The following is a 22,680-nucleotide window of genomic DNA, read 5'->3' as shown; positions in this document are numbered from 1 at the left end:
CACTGCGTAGCCTCCTGCGGGCTCTGTTGGCCACTAAAATGTACCTGACTGTTAAAGCATTTAAGAACAAGACCAAAAGAAATGGAATACATGGATTTATAATATAATGGATGAATTCGACAGTTCCCCAAGCCTTTGATTCTGCAACACTGTCTGGCACCATACAAAACCAGGATTGATTGATGAACCAGTACCTGCCAGTGTACATAAAGCACCAAAAAACATTTTTTATAGAGAAGAGCACAGTTATTGCCATTATGACCACATTTGCTGTTTTCTCAACACAATATTTAATTTTAAGCCTCTGGCAGCAAATCGCTATATATCGGTCAAAGGTGAAACTGACAGTGAACCACACAGAACAATCTGTGACTGCGTAAAGCGCGGCTGCATGGATATTACATACTGGAATATTCCGCATGAAGTAGAACTCTACACGGTAATTTGTAGGGATATGTCTCAGCATCACATCAAATGTAACGACCAGTAGATCAGCTGCAGCCATGGCCACCAGGTAACGAGTAATACATTTGGAGAGACCACACTTCCCACGGGACATGATCGCAATTGTCACAATCTTAACTGCAAAAAGTTAAACGATTACATGTAAAAATCAGAGTGAAAGTGTCTGTCTTCTGGACTCATTGTTAACACCATGCAGTTGATGAAAATGACTTTCATTGAAGAGAATGTTTGACTACACTTCCGTTACTATTGAAAATATTCATCCAGTTAGAAACAACTAAATGGGTAACTCAAGACAGTATAAGAATATCATTTTCAAAATAAAATGCTATAGTGTATTTGGTGCATGACATTTTGGCACTGGACATTCTTCCATTGCTTAAAGTGTTGTATCAGGCAACTGGACGATTATGAGAACATGTTAAGCCAGTTCCCCAATTGTGATACATAGGAACTGAAGGGATCTTATTGGGCTTCTAGCTAATTGCACTGGTCACAACTCACTGATTCTATGCTACATGCGTGACCAGTGAATGACTAGACCCTGATCGTGCCTCATATTCAAGGTTATGGAGGAGGAAACAAATCCATGTTCAATTCCTGTTCATTTTTCAGTATCTGCTGCTGTAAGTTAGGACTTCACATTTCAGGATGATAGGATCAGCCGTAGTGAAACGCTTTAGGAATTAACCAGAGGCATTTTTATCTGTAGGGTCTTGGAAGTGGAGACAAGGCATGCACATGCAGCTGAACTCGAACAAGGATAAAGAACTTTTTTTCCCATCTTGGAATCTTGCAACAAGGAATGAGACCACTTGAACATTCTTTCTTGTGCCAGCGCTTTTTATGAATGTCAAATTGAATGGATTACCCTGCTTTTCCTTATAATTTTAGAATATTAACTACAACAAAGTCATTATCCAATTTACTTTTGAGTGTTACTCTTGAAACTGCTTTCATTCTTTGAGACGTTGAAAACTTAACCAACGCTCTACTCAAAAGGATATCCTCATACCAGCTATGGCACTTTTGACATGTACCTTAAAATCGATCCTTTGTTTACCAACGCTCCTTCTAATGAAAGACGTCATCTTTGTTTCTTCCTTCTACTCATTTGATAATATTAAGTTGAAATAAAATATTACCTTCAATCCCGTTAAGCCTCTCTGCCAGACGGAGAATTTTTGCAGTTTCTCGAGCCTCACCACGTTAAGGAAGAGTGAAAAGCACACTTAACATTGGATAAGAGGATTAAAATATAGACTCAGTCAAAGGAGCTACACATTAATACGGCATTATGAAATTCGAGAAGGATCTGACATAGGAAGAATGGGGAAGCAGGATGTGAGCGCGCAGCCTTAGAAAATGTTGGGCAGTATGTGTATTTGTTGTGAAACTAACTCTGGATTTTGAGAAAGTAATTATAAAACCAGCCCAAGCAAGCTCTGGAGAGGTGGTGAAATAGAAGGAAAAAAGCTAACACATATAATCGATAAAACAAACATTAATTTACTTGTTGCATCCGTTGCAATAATTACACACACTGATTAACTTATATTGATATCATTGCATTTGCATCAAATGCACACAATATTTGTTCAAATTGTCAACATACATCGCAGAAATATCTGTTCTTTCCTGCGATAGAACATGGGCCATTTCAGATCTTTCCTGCGATACAACATTGGCCATGCTGCAGAAAGGTTTTTTTTTACATCGGTAAAGCCATTTTTGATATCCATCATTGAAAGGTGCCATGCAATTGCACTTTTCTCTGTATTTTATTTGTTTTGTAAGCATCTCAAAATTCGATGTTTTACTGACATGAATCATAATTCCAAAATATCATCATGGATTCATAAACAAGTGATATGGAAAAGCTAAGACTTTTAACCTGTTTGTGAGCAATGGCTCCATGGACAATTAATATTGGAACATTGCAACAGACTGATGGAAATTGCTGAAAGTGCCTATTTATGAATTATCAGTTAAATGTTACATATTGGTATGGGATAACATTTCGAAAAAGAATTGTTAATCAGCCATTGATGTTGTGCTGAATCAAGATATGTTGAATGGAAACTAGAAGTGTCGCATTTGCAGAGATACCTCAGACAAATGGCTATAGATACACTGCGAAATTATAAGTTCAACTAACAGTGCACTATAGCACTGGTTCAAAGTGTTGTGGTGCGCTGAACACTAGTTAACTTGAAGATGCAATGCTCATTGTACGGAAACCATAAGGTCGTGCCCGCATACAGTTACATCTGTCTAATTGGTTGCATTATGAGGCACAGAAAGAAGCGGGCTGATAGCAGCCTCATTGGAACATGCTTACAAAGCTAGAACAAACAATGCAGTTCATCGTCATTACCCAGATAATGTATAAAAATAATCTCCTAAATGCAAGAATAGTAATGCTGTTTGGAATAAATCAAAATATAGCTATTAAAAGATACTGATATTAATGTATAATGTCTAAATATTCTGTGTGAGGCAGCTTAGCGGAGTTGAATTACTTCTACGTGGCTGACCATTTGTCGTACTCACTCTCTTACTCGACATAACAAAGTATGCCTTCAGATAAGATTACAGTCCAGGCATTTAACGTTCTACTCTCAAACATGCATGGTACAGCCACGACAAACAGCACAGTAATCATTCAACAATGTGATGATTTTGTATACTGAAATAAAGTTCGATGGTTAGCCAAATCTATCCAGATCAAATAAATTGTAAAAAAACGTGAAGACACTGATCCCAATGAAATAAACAGGCGGCTGGAAACAACCACGTCACGGAAGCATGGTACCTTCTTATACTTAGAACAGATCGATTTTAGTCAGTGCAGAGAAGCAGTGAGAGAAATAGTCCGATTGGAGATTTTAAAACAAACAGCCTATAGATTTAAAAACAAAAAAAACTGCGGATGCTGGAAATCCAAAACAAAAACAAAAACAGAATTACCAGGAAAAACTCCATTGCTGTTTTGTGATATGCCGACATGAGCTTGGACAGAGTCAGTTTAGAAAAGGTTAACCTTGCAAGATCTTGGTTGAGAATTCCAGGATTCAAGTCGCTTTGTGTGTTGTTTTTCAACAGAGATAGCTTTAACATACAAATTTGTGTTTGCATTATTCTTCCTCGAAATCGCTTTGAAAGAACGTATTTCCATGTACATACAACCATAAAATGCCGGGAAAACTCAGCAGGTCTGGCAACATTTCTGGACAGAGATAAAGAGCGTTAATGTTCCGAGTTCGTATGACTCTTCGCCAGAGCTCTGTTTCTCGCTGCACGGATGCTGCCAGACCTGCTGTGTTTCTGCAGCATTTTACAGTTTTACTTCTGATTTCCAGCATCCGCAGTATTTTGCTTCCATTTTATTGTCCTCAATGACTATCTCCAATTTTATGAGTATGGAGCTGCCTTCAGGATCCTTCCCTCAAAACTGAAACACGCTTCGGATTTACTGAACTAGGTTAAGGCGTCCCGGCTCAAAAGATCTGTTGTTAAACACACACCCAGATTCCTGAATACATTGCAAAATTCCTCCGCACCTGAATGCCCCCTTGCGATCCTGTGTGAATACTATTTGATTCTTCGAGGTCGCCTTGTCAGACAAGACACAGCCTCAGAAACCTTTCTGATTTTTTTTCTGGAGCCTCTTGAGAACATTCACTCTCTCCTTATAATCTACACTAAATACGGAAAACATCTCTGTCCTCCGCCACAAACATGTAATTCGTAGAACCGTCTCTTTCAGTTATTATACTCCACTGACGCCCATTATGTGACTGAACACTCCAGAGGAGCAATAGAGATGCAGAAATGTTCGTGAGCGGCAAATATCTCCCAGATAATAATGTAAAGGCGAACAAATGACAACTAGCGTGATGCATGCACCAGGAGTGCATTGGTGAGCAAGTACTACTCTTCTGCAGCTACGAGTCATGTGAACAAGGGTCGAAACAAATCCATGACATTACATAGAAAGGAAGAACAGGGAGTTCATTTCTTTCCCTGCTCAATACTTATTCTTCAAACAATATCACGGAAAAGTTTGATCATTATGACATTGCCTTTGTGAGACTTTGTTCTGCTTCATTTAGCTCATGCATTTCATACATTAAGACATTCCAAAACTACTTCAGCATCGGAAAGGCGTTTTTTGGATGTCCTCACATCTGTTCCCGGCGCAATTACAAAGGATATAAATATAAGTCTTTCCTTTTTGTTTGTTTTTTCTGTACGTGTTCAGTGGCTCTTGGACAGGATGTGAATATTGAATCGGTATTCACATCACTTCACTATGGCAACATTCTCCTGATTAACTGATTAGCTGCCAATCAACTGATTATATTGGTCCAAACCCCGGTATAGCACAGGAATCTCTGTCAAACCGCTTGTAAGTGTGAACACAAACATTGAGGTTTTTTTCGGATGAAACCTGGTGTCCATCACATTTTTGTTTACAATAAAGTATTCTATGGCTCCGGAATAAGTTGTAAACATAGCGGATTTGAAGGAAATCTCTCCTTTAAATGCTTGGCTACAACTGTGTGCAAATACCAGTGCTGACTTTTGATTGTTTTTTAAATATTGGCACTCGGGCATCCCCATGTAGGCGCAACTCGCACACATCGTAAATTTCTACAGATTTGTTTTCACAATCCACAATGACGTCTGTGAGGGAGTCACATGCTTATAATCAGCCCAGGAATGCAAAAGCTTTCAATTGATTCCCTTAAAGTTTTCGCACGACAAGACGATGTAAAGATTCAGAGAGAATGGGGTAATCTGTCCAATACGCTCTGCAAAAACATTCATGATCTGCACGAACAGAGGATCTGATCCTCGAACACATTTGGAGAACCTTTGAGAACTTTGAACCACCTCAAAGACAATTCACAGAATCCTGCGACAGCTGCCAAAGTTTGAAAACCTCCTGAATGTGTGAAATTGGTGACACTCCCCCTTCTCTTGTGAAACATAGGGACATTAAAAGCCCGACATATCTCAATCACCTGTGTACAATAATGAAAGTAAATGGCTTCCATGAAACGGGCCAGAATAATAAAGCAATGCTGATGGACGATTCAGCAAATGGTAAATTCGTCAATAACCCTTCAAAATTTCGAATCAATTTTGCTGGTTTGAAGACCACCTGAAAGCATGAGCTCCATATCACACGCACAAATGCTGTGCTACTATCAAAGGTGTGGTTCCAGCTAACACACATAATCACGTTGGCCAGTGCATGGACTGAGTCCAAGCCAGCAGCATTCCGAAAATCCATGCTGTAACCAACAATCGCTCCCGCCATTGTGCCCTTGCCAGTTATTTGAAATAACAACCGAATTACACGACTTTCTGACTTTCTCCCACCCATAGCAATACACCTTTCTTTCTGTTTCACATATTCATCCAATTTCCCATCGAACGTTATTGTCTCCGCTTCCAGCACCACACTGGACACCAAAACATCGGAAGATTTACAGGGTCTGGCGCTGCCTGAGTGCGTACAATCCATGGCACCACCGGAATTATTAGCCCACACGTCGACATTTGAAAATGCCATCATTTAGCACAGAAACATAGTAAGGCCCCGAGAACAAACTGTGAAATTTAGTTAGATCATGGCTGGTCTGCACTAAAGCTACATTTAGTTAATGTCACCCAAATTCCTTGGTAATGTTACCTTGTAAAAATCATTCGTCAGCGTTGTTGGTCATTTCAATTCATCCAACATTCACAAGCAAACCTGTCATTTTGAATCATGCCTTCTTCTAAACTAGGAAGGACCCCAGCACCTTTTTTGTGCATAACCTGGTTCCAAAAGCCTATCTGTTGCTTCTTAGCCTTGCTGAGGCGCTGCCCAAGCCAACAGGGAGAACCACCTCATTCTCTTCTAAGGCATCACTGCAACCAGCTGAGAGGAAGGATAGGCCGGTCTTTCATTCATGTGGGAAAGACGCGGAGTAGTACTCTGTAATAAACTTGGCTGCTGAAATTTTGAGCTCAACCTCCCAGGCCCATGGAGTGCACATGAGCCCGCCAGAGCGATTTGGTGAGACAACGCCGAAGAAAAGCTTTTGGGTTCGAGCAGCCCTTTCAAAATGGGAAATCGAACATGGCCCTCAGAAATGAAAGCACTGAATCCCAATGGCCTCAGAATCTGAACGGGGCTTTGTCAGAGATGGGAGTTGCTGATTTGTGATATGCCGACATGAGCTCGGACAGAGTCATTTTAGAAAAGGTGAACCCAGGCAAGATCTTGGTTGAGAATTCCAGGATTCAAGTCGCTTTGTTTGTGGTTTATCAACCGAGATAGCTTTAACATATAGATTGGTGTTTGCATTATTCTTCCTCGAAATCGCTTTGAAAGAACGTATTTCCATTTACATACAACCATAAAATGCCGGAAAAACTCAGCAGGTCTGGCAACATTTCTGGACAGAGATAAAGAGAGTTAATGTTCCGAGTCCATATGACTCTTCGCCAGAGCTCTGTTTCTCGCTCCACGGATGCTGCCAGACCTGCTGTGTTTCTGCAGCATTTTACGGTTTTACTTCTGATTTCCAGCATCCGCAGTATTTTGCCTCCATTTTATTGTCCTCACTGACTATCTCCAATTTTATGAGTATGGAGCTGCCTTCAGGATCCTTCCCTCAAAACTGAAACACGCCTTCGGATTTAATGAACTAGGTTAAGGCGTCCCGGCTCAAAAGATCTGTTGTTAAACACACACCCAGATTCCTGAATACATTGCAAAATTACTCCGCACCTGAACGCCCCCTTGCGATCCTGTGTGAATACTATTAGACTCTTCGAGGTCGCCTTGTCAGACAGGACACAGCTTCAGAAACCTTTCTGATTTTTGCTGGAGCCTCTTGAGAACATTCACTCTCTCCTTATAATCTACACTAAATACGGAAAACTCCTCTGTGCTCCGCCACAAACATGTAATTCGTAGAACCGTCTCTTTCAGTTATTATACTCCACTGACGCCCATTATGTAACTGAACACTCCAGAGGAGCAATAGAGATGCAGAAATGTTCGTAAGCGGCAAAAATCTACCAGATAATAATGTAAAGGCGAACAAATGAAAACTAGCGTGATGCATGCACCAGTAGTGCATTGGTGAGCAAGTACTGCTCTTCTGCAGCTACGAGTCATGTGAACAAGGGTCGAAACAAATCCATGGCATTACATCAAGAGGAAGAACAGGGATTTAATTTCTTTCCCTGCTCAATACTTATTCTTCAAACGATAACATTGAAAAGTTTGATCATTATGACATTGCCTTTGTGAGACTTTGTTCTGCTTCATTTAGCTCATGTATTTCATAAATTAAGACATTCCAAAACTACTTCAGCATCGGAAAGGCGTCTTTTGGATGTCCTCAGATCTGTTCTCGGCGCAATTACAAAGGATATAAATATAAGACTTTCCTTTTTGTTTGTTTTTTTCTGTACGTGTTCAGTGGCTCTCTGACAGGATGTGAATATTGAATCGGTATTCACATCATTTCACTATGGCAACAATCTCCTGATTAACTGATTAGCTGCCAATCAACTGATTATATTGGTCCAAACCCCGGTATAGCACTGGAATCTCTGTCAAACCGCTTGTAAGTGTGAACACAAACATACGTTTATTTTTATGGCAGCCTGGTGGCAATATTACTGGAATAGTAACCCATTGTTCAGGGCTCATGATCCAGAAACAAGAAATAAATTTCACCGCAGCTTCAGATACCGTAATAATTCTGCAATAGCCATCAGGATGAGCATTGTACTGACAGATAGTTGTGGCAGACCAACTACTATGGTTTAAGGAAGAAATCTGCAATATAATCTGGACTAAATTTACGGTGACTGCAGACATTGAAAATACGGGTGAATCTTAACTGCCCAAAACAATTAGAAGCTTTTTAAATGTTGTTGAAAGGCCGAGTAATGCATTGTTGGCACTGTGACACTACGTGAATTTGCAGCGGTGTAGTAAGCTCGATCAGATTATGCCAGTAAAATTCACTGATTCAAAAAATCATGGCAAATTGCCAAGAGATTCCTCTTCATGCTCTGTGAACATAAGATCATGGTGCTTCCTGCAATCATCTACCTTCTTAGCTGTGGACTGTAACATGTCAAAGTAAAAGGGGTGCTCTACACAATCATCTCGAGGCACCTTTGGTTTCTTTTCAGATTCATTGGACTGAGAAGATTGGTGCTAACAACCACAGATTTCAAAGAACCATTCCAGACGGGAATAGATTCGGTCCCCTTTACCTAGAAACTTCTGGGGAGTTTGCCCTTTCGAGTGCCCGATTTCAAGCTGAGGAACGGTTGAAGAACTTAATTAGATACACAATTCTTCTTTGTGTATATTAATGACCAAGGAGTGCATTGAAAGGCGAAAATTCTAATTTGAGCATGACTCAATAGTAGGAAAGTCTTGTGAAGTGCGAGGAGGATTGTGTTAAATTTCGAAAGGACATAGATAGGCTGACAGATTCGGCAGCCAAATGGCAAGTGGATTTTTTTGCAGAGAAGTGTGAAGTAATTACTTGTTTCGAACAAATTGGGTCATATATTGTAAGATAACGTGTAAAGTCCTTGAGGGTGCGCAGGCAGAGAGATCTGGAGGTATACGTGCACAAATCATTGAAGGTGGAAGACCAGTTTGAGTGAGCAGCGAATAAAACAGACACGATGCTGGGCTCAATAAATACGGCATAGTGTACAAAGTTAAAGAATTTATCAGACTGCATAAAATCCTCGTTCGGCCTCACCTGCATTATTGTGTTCAATCATGGACACCAAACTTTCAGAACAAGGCGCCAGCATTGCAGAGGGTGCATGAATGCTTCCAGAGAATAGTTCATTAGATGAGGAACTTCAGTTACGTAGATCAATAGGAGAATCTGGGACTGTTCTCCTTGGAGTAGAGAAGTTTGGGAGGAGATTTGATAGAGCTGTTAAAAAGTATGAGTGATCGGGACAGGGTAGATGGAGAAGAACAATGCCCATTGGGAGAATAATCAGAAACAAAAAGCACTGCCTTAAGATCAGTTGCCAAATAAGTAATAGTGGCGGGAGACAAAGTAAAATTTTCTTACGAAGTGAGTGGTTGAGGTGTGGAATGTGTTATCCAAAATTGAGGTAAAGGAAGTTTAATTGTGCCTTCCAAGGGGAACTAGATCATTATATATATATTTATATATATATATTATAAACAAATTAGAGCTTTAGAGAATTGATGTGGGAGCGGCACTAAGTGAATTACTCGTAAGAGAGCTGGCACAGGAAGGATGGCTCACATGGCCTCCTTCTGTGCTATAAACATTGTATGATTCAATGAGTCTCTAACTTTTAAGTGCAGCCCCAGACCCCTAATTATGTTCTGCTTTTGAGAAATGCTGTGTGGTTAGATGATGATGTTATTTTGCACTTTGTCATACAAAGAGGGGCAAATAATGTTATGGTTTTACAAAGCATTGGTCGAACCTGAAACTGTTTTCATTCTAAAATGGGATGTGGGCAACGTTGTAAAAGCTAGTATTTGTTGCCCATACCTAACTGCTTTTGAACAGAATATTATAGAGGGCAGTTAAGAATCAACTGAATTGTTGCGGGTCTTGAATGATATGTAGGCCAGACTGGGCTGGGTAAGGGCGGCGGATTTCCTTTCCTAAAGGGCACTTTGGTGACCAGATGGGTCTTCACGACAATAGATGATAGTTCCAGGGTTACTGAGACCAGCTCTATATTTCAGATTTATTGAATGAATTTCAATTCCGTCAGCTACCACGGTGGGATTTGATGCTGTCTCCTAAGGGCAATAGCCTGAGTCTTTGGATTATCAGTCGAGTAACATTTTAGCTGTGGCACTATATCCCCAGTCTTTGTAATACTTTCAGTTTTACAACATAACTCAGTAAGGATAATAGCTCTGCTAAATAGCTGCGGAGAGATTGCTTAAAAGTGCGTTGATTTATCTAATCTCTAGGCTGTTGATAAAGTGTTTAATCGACAAATTCAAACTATGAAAAGCAAGAATAAAATCGGCAATGCAGCCGCAAAGAAACTATTTCACATCACGGGAAGAAAGAAGCATAACCGTAAAATTAGAGACACACCCCTCATGGATGCTAACCAGGAAGGACTATTTCACACAAAGTATAGAGGAAATCTAAAACTGACTCCATTAAATTAAGATGCAGGAAAGCTGGGGAGGAGCAATTGAAGATTGCAGAAACTACATAGCTGGATAGTTGTTCGGTAAGTTTATCAAGTTATCTAAAATAACAGTGGCTAAATACAACTGTTGTAAAGACCATCTATGATGTTAATGAATGGCAAACCAGGTTTGCGAGGCCAGCACAGCATATTGAAGTGTGGGGGGATCAAGTGATAATCTTTCCAAAAGCACCCAAGTGTGCTCTACAACTAAGCATCTGTAGACTTGCAGCTGGATGGTGTAGGAACAATAAATATGGGAACATCATTTTGCCCCATTTAATTACCCTGTCCTTCAAATAAATCCTGCTTGATATGTATATTAATTTCATTTAAATAGCTTTGTCATGTCCTTTGATACACCAATCTAACAAAATGTATTGATTGTAGTTTTACCAAGTCCACAATGCTCCCAAGCATGCAAAGCATATTGGGTGAAAGAGCTGCAGATGTGCACCATCCTATATGTGAAAGAGTATTTGCTAGTTTCCCTCCTGGATGGTATATATTTAGTCTAAAATTGAAGCGCATTGTCATTGAGCCCACCTTCAGAAGGCATAAGTCGTCAACAGCTAACCGACTGTCCTGTCAACCGCTTTGCTCATTTGAGATTCTCCGATTGCACCTGAATTTTCTGTCGGCCAACATAAACAAAACAGGCCAAATGGTCTCCATCTGTGCTGGAATTTTTGAGGATTGTAATGATTTATGTCATTCCTGTCAGCATAAATTCATATTCTAATCCCAGTAACATTCTGCGGAATCTGCAATGCTCCTCCAGGAAGGCCAATTTCCCTGATGTGTGTTTCCCAAAACTGAAAAAAAGATAACGCTCTGGATAGGGTCTGTTCTGGGTTCTATGCAGACAAAGAATAATACCTACAACATTTCTTTCCAGCCCTTGACACAAAGGAGAAGCTAGTGATAAAAGTTATTATTTCTTCTTGTGCTTGTCAAATAACTTACAACCATTTTTGTACACGGGCAGTAAAGGCGCAATCGTTTTTGACAGACCATATCTTCTCATCGTTTGGAACAAATGCTGTTATTTTTTTCTAGTGACATAAAGGAATGAAGTCAGTTTTCCAGGTTGAATTGCATCTGCAATAGTTTGGGCCACTTACTCCGTCACTGTGAAAACACCTGATGTCATAATCAGGATCTCCTAGCCCAGGGTTTCCAGTGACCATAAACATTTGCATGCATGTAACAAATTAAGCCACTTATGCTGCTATAGAACAGAATTGGAATAAGATTGAGATCTAGTGTTCAGTTGTTTTTATTTTGAAATACGTCAACAATTACATTAAAGGGATATATTAAGAGATTCTTCACCTCCTCTCTGAATTTATGTTGTATCACGGCATACATGCAGGTGTTGGTGCAGCAAGCTGTGAGTTGAAGCATGAAAGCTAATTCCCGTATGTATACAGGTAAATACACAGTATCATAGCCCAGGTACGTCATTCGCCAATAAATACAATATATCATATATAATGTCCAAAGCACTATGAAATTCCCCGACACCCCATAGAGAATAATCATTGATTTCCTGCGGTTCTCCATCTCATTGTCAGTGAAACACTCTGGTCTGACGTCACTGCGTAGCCTCCTGCGGGCTCTGTTGGCCACTAAAATGTACTTGACTGTTAAAGCATTTAAGAACAAGACCAAAAGAAATGGAATACATGGATTTATAATATAATGGATGAATTCGACAGTTCCCCAAGCCTTTGATTCCGCAACACTGTCTGGCACCATACAAAACCAGGATTGATTGATGAACCAGTACCTGCCAGTGTACATAAAGCACCAAAAAACATTTTTTATAGAGAAGAGCGCAGTTATTGTCATTATGACCACATTTGCTGTTTTCTCAACACAATATTTAATTTTTAGCCTCTGGCAGCAAATCGCTATATATCGGTCAAAGGTGAAACTGACAGTGAACCACACAGAACAGTCTGTGACTGCGTAAAGCACGGCTGCATGGATATTACATACTGGAATATTCCGCATGAAGTAGAACTCTACAACGTAATTTGTAGGGATATGTCTCAGCATCACATCAAATGTAACGACCAGTAGATCAGCTGCAGCCATGGCCACCAGGTAACGAGTAATACATTTGGAGAGACCACACTTCCCACGGGACATGATCATAATTGTCACAATGTTAACTGTAAAAAGTTAAACGATAACATATAAAAATCAGAGTGAAGGTGTCTGTCTTCTGGACTCATTGTTAACACAATGCCGTTGATGGAAATGACTTTCAGTGAAGAGAATGTTTGACTACACTTCCGTTTCTATTGGAAAATATTCATCCAGTTAGAAACAACTAAATGGGTAACGCAAGACAGTATAAGAATATCATATTCAAAATAAAATGCTATAGTCTATTTGGTGCCTGACATTTTGGCACTGGACATTCTTCCATTGCTTAAAGTGTTGTATCAGGCAACTGGACGATTATGAGAACACGTTAAGCCAGTTCCCCAATTGTGATACATAGGAACTGAAGGGATCTTATTGGGCTTCTAGCTAATTGCACTGGTCACAACTCACTGATGCTGTGTTACATGCGTGACCAGTGAATAACTAGACCCTGATCGTGACTCATATTCAAGGTTATGGAGGAGGAAACAAATCCATGTTCAATTCCTGTTCATTTTTCAGTATCTGCTGCTGTAGTTTAGGACTTCACATTTCAGGATGATAGGATCAGCCATAGTGAAACTCTTTAGGAATTAACCAGAGGCATATTTATCTGTAGGGGCTTGGAAGTGGAGACAAGGCATGCACATGCAGCTAAACTCTAACAAGGGTAAAGAACTTTATTTCCCATCTTGGAATCTTGCAACAAGGAATGAGACCACTCGAACATTCTTTCTTGTGCCAGCGCTTTTAATGAATGTCAAATTGAATGGATTACCCTGCTTTTCATTATAATTTTAGAATATTCACGACAACAAAGTCATTATCCAATTTACTTTTGAGTGTTACTCATGAAACTGCTTTCTTTCTTTGAGACGTTGAAAAATTAACCAACGCTCTACTTTCAAATGAAATCCTCTTACCAGCTATGGCACTTTTGACATGTACCTTAAAATCGATCGTTTGTTTACCAACGCTCCTTCTAATGAAAGACGTCCTCTTTGTTTCTTTCTTCTACTCATTTGATAATATTTAGTTGAAATAAAATATTACCTGCCACCCCGTTAAGCTTCTCTGCCAGAAGGAGAATTATTGCAGTTTCTCGAGCCTCACAACGTTAAGGAAGAGTGAAAAGCACATTTAACATTGGATAAGAGGATTAAAATATAGACTCAGTCAAAGGAGCTACACATTAATACGGCATTATGAAATTCGAGAAGGATCTGACATAGGAAGAATGGGGAAGCAGGATGTGAGCGTGCTTCCTTAGAAAATGTTGGGCAGTATGTGTATTTGTTGTGATACTAACTCTGGATTTTGAGAAACTAATTATAAAACCAGCCCAAGCAAGTTCGGGAGAGGTGGTGAAATAGAAGGAAGAAAGCTAACACATATAATCGATAAAACAAACATTAATTTACTTGTTCCATCCGTTGCAATAATTACACACACTGATTAACTTATATTGATATCATTGCATTTGCATCAAATGCACACAATATTTGTTCAAATTGTCAACATACATCGCAGAAATATCTGTTCTTTCCTGCGATAGAACATTGGCCATATCAGATCTTTCCTGCGATACAACATTGGCCATGCTGCAGAAAGGTTTTTTTTACATCGGTAAAGCCATTTTTGATATCCATCATTGAACGGTGCCATGCAATTGCACATTTCTCTGTATTTTATTTGTTTTGTATGCATCTCAAAATTCGATGTTTTACTAACATGAATCAAAATTCCAAAATATCATCATGGATTCATAAACAAGTGATATGGAAAAGCTAAGACTTTTAACCTGTTTGTGAGCAATGGCTCCATGGACAATTAATATTGGAACATTGCAACAGACTGATGGAAATTGCTGAAAGTGCCTATCTATGAATTATCAGTTAAATGTTACATATTGGTATGGGATAACATTTCGAAAAAGAATTGTTAATCAGCCATTGATATTGTGCTGAATAAAGATATGTTGAATGGAAACTAGAAGTGGCGCACTTGCAGAGATACCTCAGACAAATGGCTATAGATACAGTGCGAAATTCTAAGTTCAACTATCAGTGCACTATAGCACTGGTTCAAAGTGTTGTGGTGCACTGAACACTAGTTAACTTGAAGATGCAATGCTCATTGTATGGAAACCATAAGGTCGTGCCCGCATACAGTTACATCTGTCTAATTGGTTGCATTATGAGGCACAGAAAGAAGAGGGCTGATAGCAGCCTCATTGGAACATGCTTACAAAGCTAGAACAAACAATGCAGTTCATCGTCATTACCCAGATAATGTATAAAAATAATCTCCTAAATGCAAGAATAGTAATGCTGTTTGGAATAAATCATAATATAGCTATTAAAAGATACTGATATTAATGTATAATGTCCAAATATTCTGTGTGAGGCAGCTTAGCGGAGTTGAATTACTTCTATGTGGCTGACCATTTGTCGTACTCACTCTCTTACTCGACATAACAAAGTATGCCTTCAGATAAGATTAATGTCCTGCCATTTAACGTTCTACTCTCAAACATGCATGGTACAGCCACGACAAACAGCACAAGTAATCATTCAACAATGTGATGATCTTATATGCTGAAATAAATTTCGATGGTTAGCCAAATCTATCCAGATCGAACAAATTCTAAAAAAAAAGTGAAGACACTGATCTCAATGAAATACACAGGCGGCTGGAAACAACCACGTCACGGAAGCATGGTACCTTCTTATACTTAGAGCAGATCGAATTTAGTCAGTGCAGAGAAGCAGTGACAGAAATAGTCCGATTGGAGATTTTAAAACAAACAGCCTATAGATTTAAAAACAAAAAAACTGCGGATGCTGGAAATCCAAAACAAAAACAAAAACAGAATTACCTGGAAAAACTCTGCAGGTCTGGCAGCATCGGCGGAGAAGAAAAGAGTTGACGTTTCGAGTCCTCATGACCCTTCGACAGAACTTGAGTTCGAGTCCAAGAAAGAGTTGAAATATAAGCCAGATGGCTTATATTTCAACTCTTTCTTGGACTCGAACTCAAGTTCTGCCGAAGGGGCATGAGGACTCGAAACGTCAACTCTTTTCTTCTCCGCCGATGCTGCCAGACCTGCTGAGTTTTTCTAGCCTATAGATTTAGTCACTGAATATCATGACTTGCGTGGTGCATGAATAGTAAATGGGTGCGAAAATATTAATGATAAATATGACGCAGCTGTGCAATTGAACAAGCTTCATTGTTGATTCAAATTGATGCCGCAATTTGAATAATTCACTAACATCATAAACGGCAGTGAAATACATAGCTGGAAACAATGACTTACAAGGAACACCAAATGCAACCAGAATTGGATAATAAACGCGCTGCACATTCCGAAAAACATTCTGTATTTTCAGCAGCGGCAACATATACGATAGACGATCTTGCATGAAAAGTGATGAACTTTCAAACTCCAGCATTTCACTTCCATCCATGATCCACTTTCTGTGGGATCCACAGATTCGTTTGGCACTTCTAGAAATGCCTTATTTCTTATAGAACGAATTATACTCTAGTGTGTTAATTATGACCCAGTAGCACCCACATTAATTACAGCAATTGAACAAACAGATTTTGTTATTCCCCTTGCACTCAAATAGTTTCTTTTCTTGGAACATAGTGTTTTTATCACGTGTCACGAAACCTAGTAAAAAATCAGCAGAGTACAAACTCAAACAAACATGAAACTACAATATAATAGAAATATAATGAAAGGAAATTTCGAAAAATTAATACAGAATTTGAAGCATGGTTTTTTCTTTGTCCACTTGTGCAAAGGACGAATGGAAGGACATCTGATTATTTATTTGAGATCATATCTGAAAAGTAATCTGAAGCTTTGGTATCAGTCAGATCTGGGCCATGGATGAATCTTACTTTGAACGATGGAAAACAAACATTGAGGAGATCTTCGGAGAAACTCTTAAGTTCCATCACATTTTTGTTTACAATAAAGTATTCTATGGCTCCGGAATAAGTTGTAAACATAGCCGATTTGAAGGAAATCTCTCCTTTAAATGCTTGGCTACAACTGTGTGCAAATACCAGCGCTGACTTTTGATTGTTTTTTAAATATTGGCACTCGGGCATCCCCATGTAGGCGCAACTCGCACACGTCGTAAATTTCTACAGATTTGTTTTCACAATCCACAATGACGTCTGTGAGGGAGTCACATGCTTATAATCAGCCCAGGAATGCAAAAGCTTTCAATTGATTCCCTTAAAGTGTTCGCACGACAAGACGATGTAAAGATTCACATAGAGTGGGGTAAACTGTCCAATACGCTCTGCAAAAACATTCATGATCTGCACGAACAGAGGATCTGATCCTCGACCACATCTGGAGAATCTTTGAGAACTTTGAACCACCTCAAAGACAATTCACAGAATCCTGCGACAGCTGCCAAAGTTTGACAACCTCCTGAATGTGTGAAATTGGTGACACTCCCCCTTCTCTTGTGAAACATAGGGACATTAAAAGCCCGACATATCTCAATCACCTATGTACAATAATGAATGTAAATGGCTTCCATGAAACGGGCCAGAATAATAAAGCAATGCTGATGGACGATTCAGCAAATGGTAAATTCGTCAATATCCCTTCAAAATTTCGAATCAATTTTGCTGGTTTGAAGACCACCTGAAAGCATGAGCTCCATATCACACGCACAAATGCTGTGCTACTATCAAAGGTGTGGTTCCAGCTAACACACATAATCACGTTGGCCAGTGCATGGACTGAGTCCAAGCAAGCAGCATTCCGAAAATCCATGCTGTAACCAACAATCGCTCCCGCCATTGTGCCCTTGCCAGTTATTTGAAATAACAACCGAATTAGCCCGACTTTCTGACTTTCTCCCACCCATAGCAATACACCTTTCTTTCTGTTTCACATATTCATCCAATTTCCCATCGAACGTTATTGGCTACGCTTCCAGCACCACACTGGACACCAAAACATCGGAAGATTTACAGGGGCTGGCGCTGCCTGAGTGCGTACAATCCATGGCACCACCGGAATTATTAGCCCACACGTCGACATTTGAAAATGCCATCATTTAGCACAGAAACATAGTAAGGCCCCGAGAACAAACTGTGAAATTTAGTTAGATCATGGCTGGTCTGCACTAAAGCTACATTTAGTTAATGTCACCCAAATTCCTTGGTAATGTTACCTTGTAAAAATCAATCGTCAGCGTTGTTGGTCATTTCAATTCATCCAACATTCACAAGCAAACCTGTCATTTTGAATCATGCCTTCTTCTAAACTAGGAAGGACCCCAGCACCTTTTTTGTGCATAACCTGGTTCCAAAAGCCTATCCGTTGCTTCTTAGCCTTGCTGAGGCGCTGCCCAAGCCAACAGGGAGAACCACCTCATTCTCTTCTAAGGCATCACTGCAACCAGCTGAGAGGAAGGATAGGCCGGTCTCTCATTCATGTGGGAAAGACGCGGAGTAGTACTCTGTACTAAACTTGGCTGCTCAAATTTTGTGCTCAACCTCCCAGGCCCATGGAGTGCACATGAGCCCGCCAGAGCGATTTGCTGAGACAACGCCGAAGAAAAGCTTTTGGATTCGAGCCGCCCTTTCAAAATGGGAAATCGAACATGGCCCTCAGAAATGAAAGCACTGAATCCCAACGGCCTCAGAATCTGAACGGGGCTTTGTCAGAGATGGGAGTTGCTGATTTGTGATATGCCGACATGAGCTCGGACAGAGTCAGTTTAGAAAAGGTTAACCTTAAAAGATGTTGGTTGAGAATTCCAGGATTCAAGTCGATTTGTGTGTTGTTTTTCAACCGAGATAGCTTTAACATACAAATTGGTGTTTGCATTATTCTTCCTCGAAATCGCTTTGAAAGAACGTATTTCCATTTACATACAACCATAAAATGCCGGAAAAACTCAGCAGGTCTGGCAACATTTCTGGACAGAGATAAAGAGAGTTAATGTTCCGAGTCCGTATGACTCTTCGCCAGAGCTCTGTTTCTCGCTGCACGGATGCTGCCAGACCTGCTGTGTTTCTGCAGCATTTTACAGTTTTACTTCTGATTTCCAGCATCCGCAGTATTTTGCTTCCATTTTATTGTCCTCACTGACTATCTCCAATTTTATGAGTATGGAGCTGCCTTCAGGATCCTTCCCTCAAAACTGAAACACGCCTTCGGATTTACTGAACTAGGTTAAGGCGTCCCGGCTCAAAAGATCTGTTGTTAAACACACACCCAGATTCCTGAATACATTGCAAAATTCCTCCGCACCTGAATGCCCCCTTGCGATCCTGTGTGAATACTATTTGATTCTTCGAGGTCGCCTTGTCAGACAAGACACAGCCTCAGAAACCTTTCTGATTTTTGCTGGAGCCTCTTGAGAACATTCACTCTCTCCTTATAATCTACACTAAATACGGAAAACATCTCTGTCCTCCGCCACAAACATGTAATTCGTAGAACCGTCTCTTTCAGTTATTATACTCCACTGACGCCCATTATGTGACTGAACACTCCAGAGGAGCAATAGAGATGCAGAAATGTTCGTGAGCGGCAAAAATCTCCCAGATAATAATGTAAAGGCGAACAAATGACAACTAGCGTGATGCATGCACCAGGAGTGCATTGGTGAGCAAGTACTGCTCTTCTGCAGCTACGAGTCATGTGAACAAGGGTCGAAACAAATCCATGACATTACATAAAATGGAAGAACAGGGAGTTCATTTCTTTCCCTGCTCAATACTTATTCTTCAAACAATATCACGGAAAAGTTTGATCATTATGACATTGCCTTTGTGAGACTTTGTTCTGCTTCATTTAGCTCATGCATTTCATACATTAAGACATTCCAAAACTACTTCAGCATCGGAAAGGCGTCTTTTGGATGTCCTCACATCTGTTCCCGGCGCAATTACAAAGGATATAAATATAAGTCTTTCCTTTTTGTTTGTTTTTTCTGTACGTGTTCAGTGGCTCTTGGACAGGATGTGAATATTGAATCGGTATTCACATCACTTCACTATGGCAACATTCTCCTGATTAACTGATTAGCTGCCAATCAACTGATTATATTGGTCCAAACCCCGGTATAGCACAGGAATCTCTGTCAAACCGCTTGTAAGTGTGAACACAAACATACGTTTTTTTTTATGTCAGCCTGGTGGCAATATTACTGGAATTGTAACCCATTGTCTAGGGCTCATGATCCAGAAACAAGAAATAAATTTCACCGCAGCTTCAGATACCGTAATAATTCTGCAATAGCCATCAGGATGAGCATTGTACTGACAGATAGTTGTAGCAGACCAACTACTAACGTTTAAGGAAGAAATCTGCAATACTTGTCTGGCATGGTTTAAATGTGACTGCAGACATTGAACAATACGGGTGAATCTTAACTGCCCTAAACAATTAGAAGCTGCATAAAGCTGCTTTGAAAGGCCGCAGTAAGTATTGTCGGCATTGCAACGCTACGTGAAATGCAGCGGTGTAGGAAAGCTCATCATCTGATTATCCAGTAAAATTCACGATTGCAAAAAATGCTGGCAAAATTGTTAGAGATTCCTGTTCATCCTTGTGACAGAAGGATGTTTGTTGCTTACTGCAATCACCATTCTTAGCTGTGGACTGTAACATGTAAAGTAAAAGGGCGTGCTGCTACACAGCATCTCGGGCACCTTTGGTTTCTTTTTCGCTCATTGGACAGGACCAGATTGGTGCTAACAACAGAGTTCTAACACCATTCCAGACGGGACGGATTCGGTCCCTGTACCTTACGATACTTCTGGTGGAGATTATGACCCTTTCGGAGTGCCTGATTTCAAGCAGTGAACGGATGAAGAACATTATTTCAGATAAACAATAAAGAAAGGTCGCAGAAAATGGCGAGCAAGGGAGCGTCACGGGTGAAACACCAGATAGGAATATCACAGCACTGAAAGTAGTGGACAGCATTAAATACAGAAAGCTGTTGAAAATTCTTTAATAATGATAGGCCAGTAATAGGGAATTCACTTATGCTATTAAATATAGGAAGATGCCAAATCGAGGATAAGAGTTACAATCTATCGTGGGCATTTTTGTAAAGAAAGTTTTCTTTCAAATTGTGTAAAGAACGACCACAGTTTCAGGAGCCACAACCTGGCATTCTGGACTGGAACATTGTAACAGAGAAATGTTTTCACATGGTTAACGTTGGAAGCTCAGAGAAAATATCAGGCATACAACAAAAACCAAGTCATTGCAGAAAAAGTCAGATGGCGGGTGTGAACTGTCGCCTCTGATGGACCCACGGATACTCCCTGACTCTGAAACATGTGGTCAGTTTCTGCGGGAAGGAAGTAACTATGAGGGGACGGGGCACGATCGAGCTATGAGGAAACAATGCATCCCTTGGCGTTTTGACTTTCTCCAGTAAGTGAAATCAGAAGTGAAACATTTTTTGAGATGGATGCGCATCTTGTGTTTATAGAGAAAAAATAGGACAATATCTTAGAGACTTTTGATACAATCTAAAAGAACAAAAAGTGACCTGTTAAATACCAAAGAATCAGGGTACGAATGTGATAGATTCCAAAAAAACAAATAACTGGTCATTCCATGGATATTATGAATCGGAACATATTGTATTAAGGGTTGACATTCAGTTTGGAGATTTCAGGTGTAGTGCTTGCATTTAAACTGTTGGGTTTTCTCATATAGAGGGTCAACTGGTTCCAACTGGCGTCATTGTCTCGGAGAAGGGAATCCTGTTGAATCACCTGTTTACCAGCTGAAAAATAAAAAGGGGAAAGGGGGAAACAATCAGTTCCCGAACCTTCGCGGAGCAAATGACGTATCTCTAGTGAGATAAGAAATAGAATATGGAAGACCTGAAAGTTTTTGAAAAAGTCTGGATTTTTGGCACAGCTGTTAGTTAGCACAACCGATTAAGAACAAGCAGAATGATGATTAGCCTTTAGCTAATCTGACTATTTAAATTGAAGAAAAACCTGGAACTAAATAATGTGGAAATTAATCCAAGGGATGTTTGAGGAATACATATGACTCGATGAACATTATGGAGTACACTGTCCAACTTCAAGTAACAGTGCACTTAAAATAACAAAAAAGAAGCGAAGAGAAATAGGATGAGGATTAAAATAGATCCAAGAACATTATACAGTTCGCCATCCAATTTAGTCTTAGGTTTTGCTGTAGGTTCCTTTAACTGTGCCGTGTTAGGTAGGGCTTGTACTCCCATAGTATATGGGGGATATTTGTTCCAACGTTATAGTAATTCTCAAAGTAATGAATATTGATGCCAGGTTAATGAACATTTCTACAATGTGCTTTACATTTGCCATTGACAGCACACAATGGTTATTAAAGAAAGTTGTATTTTTACCATTGAACTACAAAGAGCAAGTCAATTCATATTCATAATCTTTGATATAGTCTCTAGTAGAATACCTAAGCTGTTGAAAAGGAATAAATGTACCTCCAAAACTCCATATGTAGCCTGATTATTTTGAAAGTCAATTGATGTATTGTTTACACAGCTAAAATATTATTGTGTCCTCTTAGTATCAGAATGTTAGGCAATCGTTAGTCATGTCAGGTGGTAAGAATCAGAGGGAAAATGTCCTCAAAGAACAAAGCAACATTGATTATCCTGCTTGTCCAAGGTTAAAACTCCTGCTAATGAGATAAAAAGGTAATTTGCGACAAGGATACAAACGTAATTGAGAAGCCAGTGAGTAGTGTGGATTCTGGAAATTTTATCACCATGTGCTAACGTACGTGGC

The sequence above is a fragment of the Carcharodon carcharias genome, chromosome 33 (assembly GCF_017639515.1).
Source record: "Carcharodon carcharias isolate sCarCar2 chromosome 33, sCarCar2.pri, whole genome shotgun sequence".
NCBI classification, from domain to species: Eukaryota; Metazoa; Chordata; class Chondrichthyes; order Lamniformes; family Lamnidae; genus Carcharodon; species Carcharodon carcharias.
Note: the sequence above shows the minus strand (reverse complement) of the source record.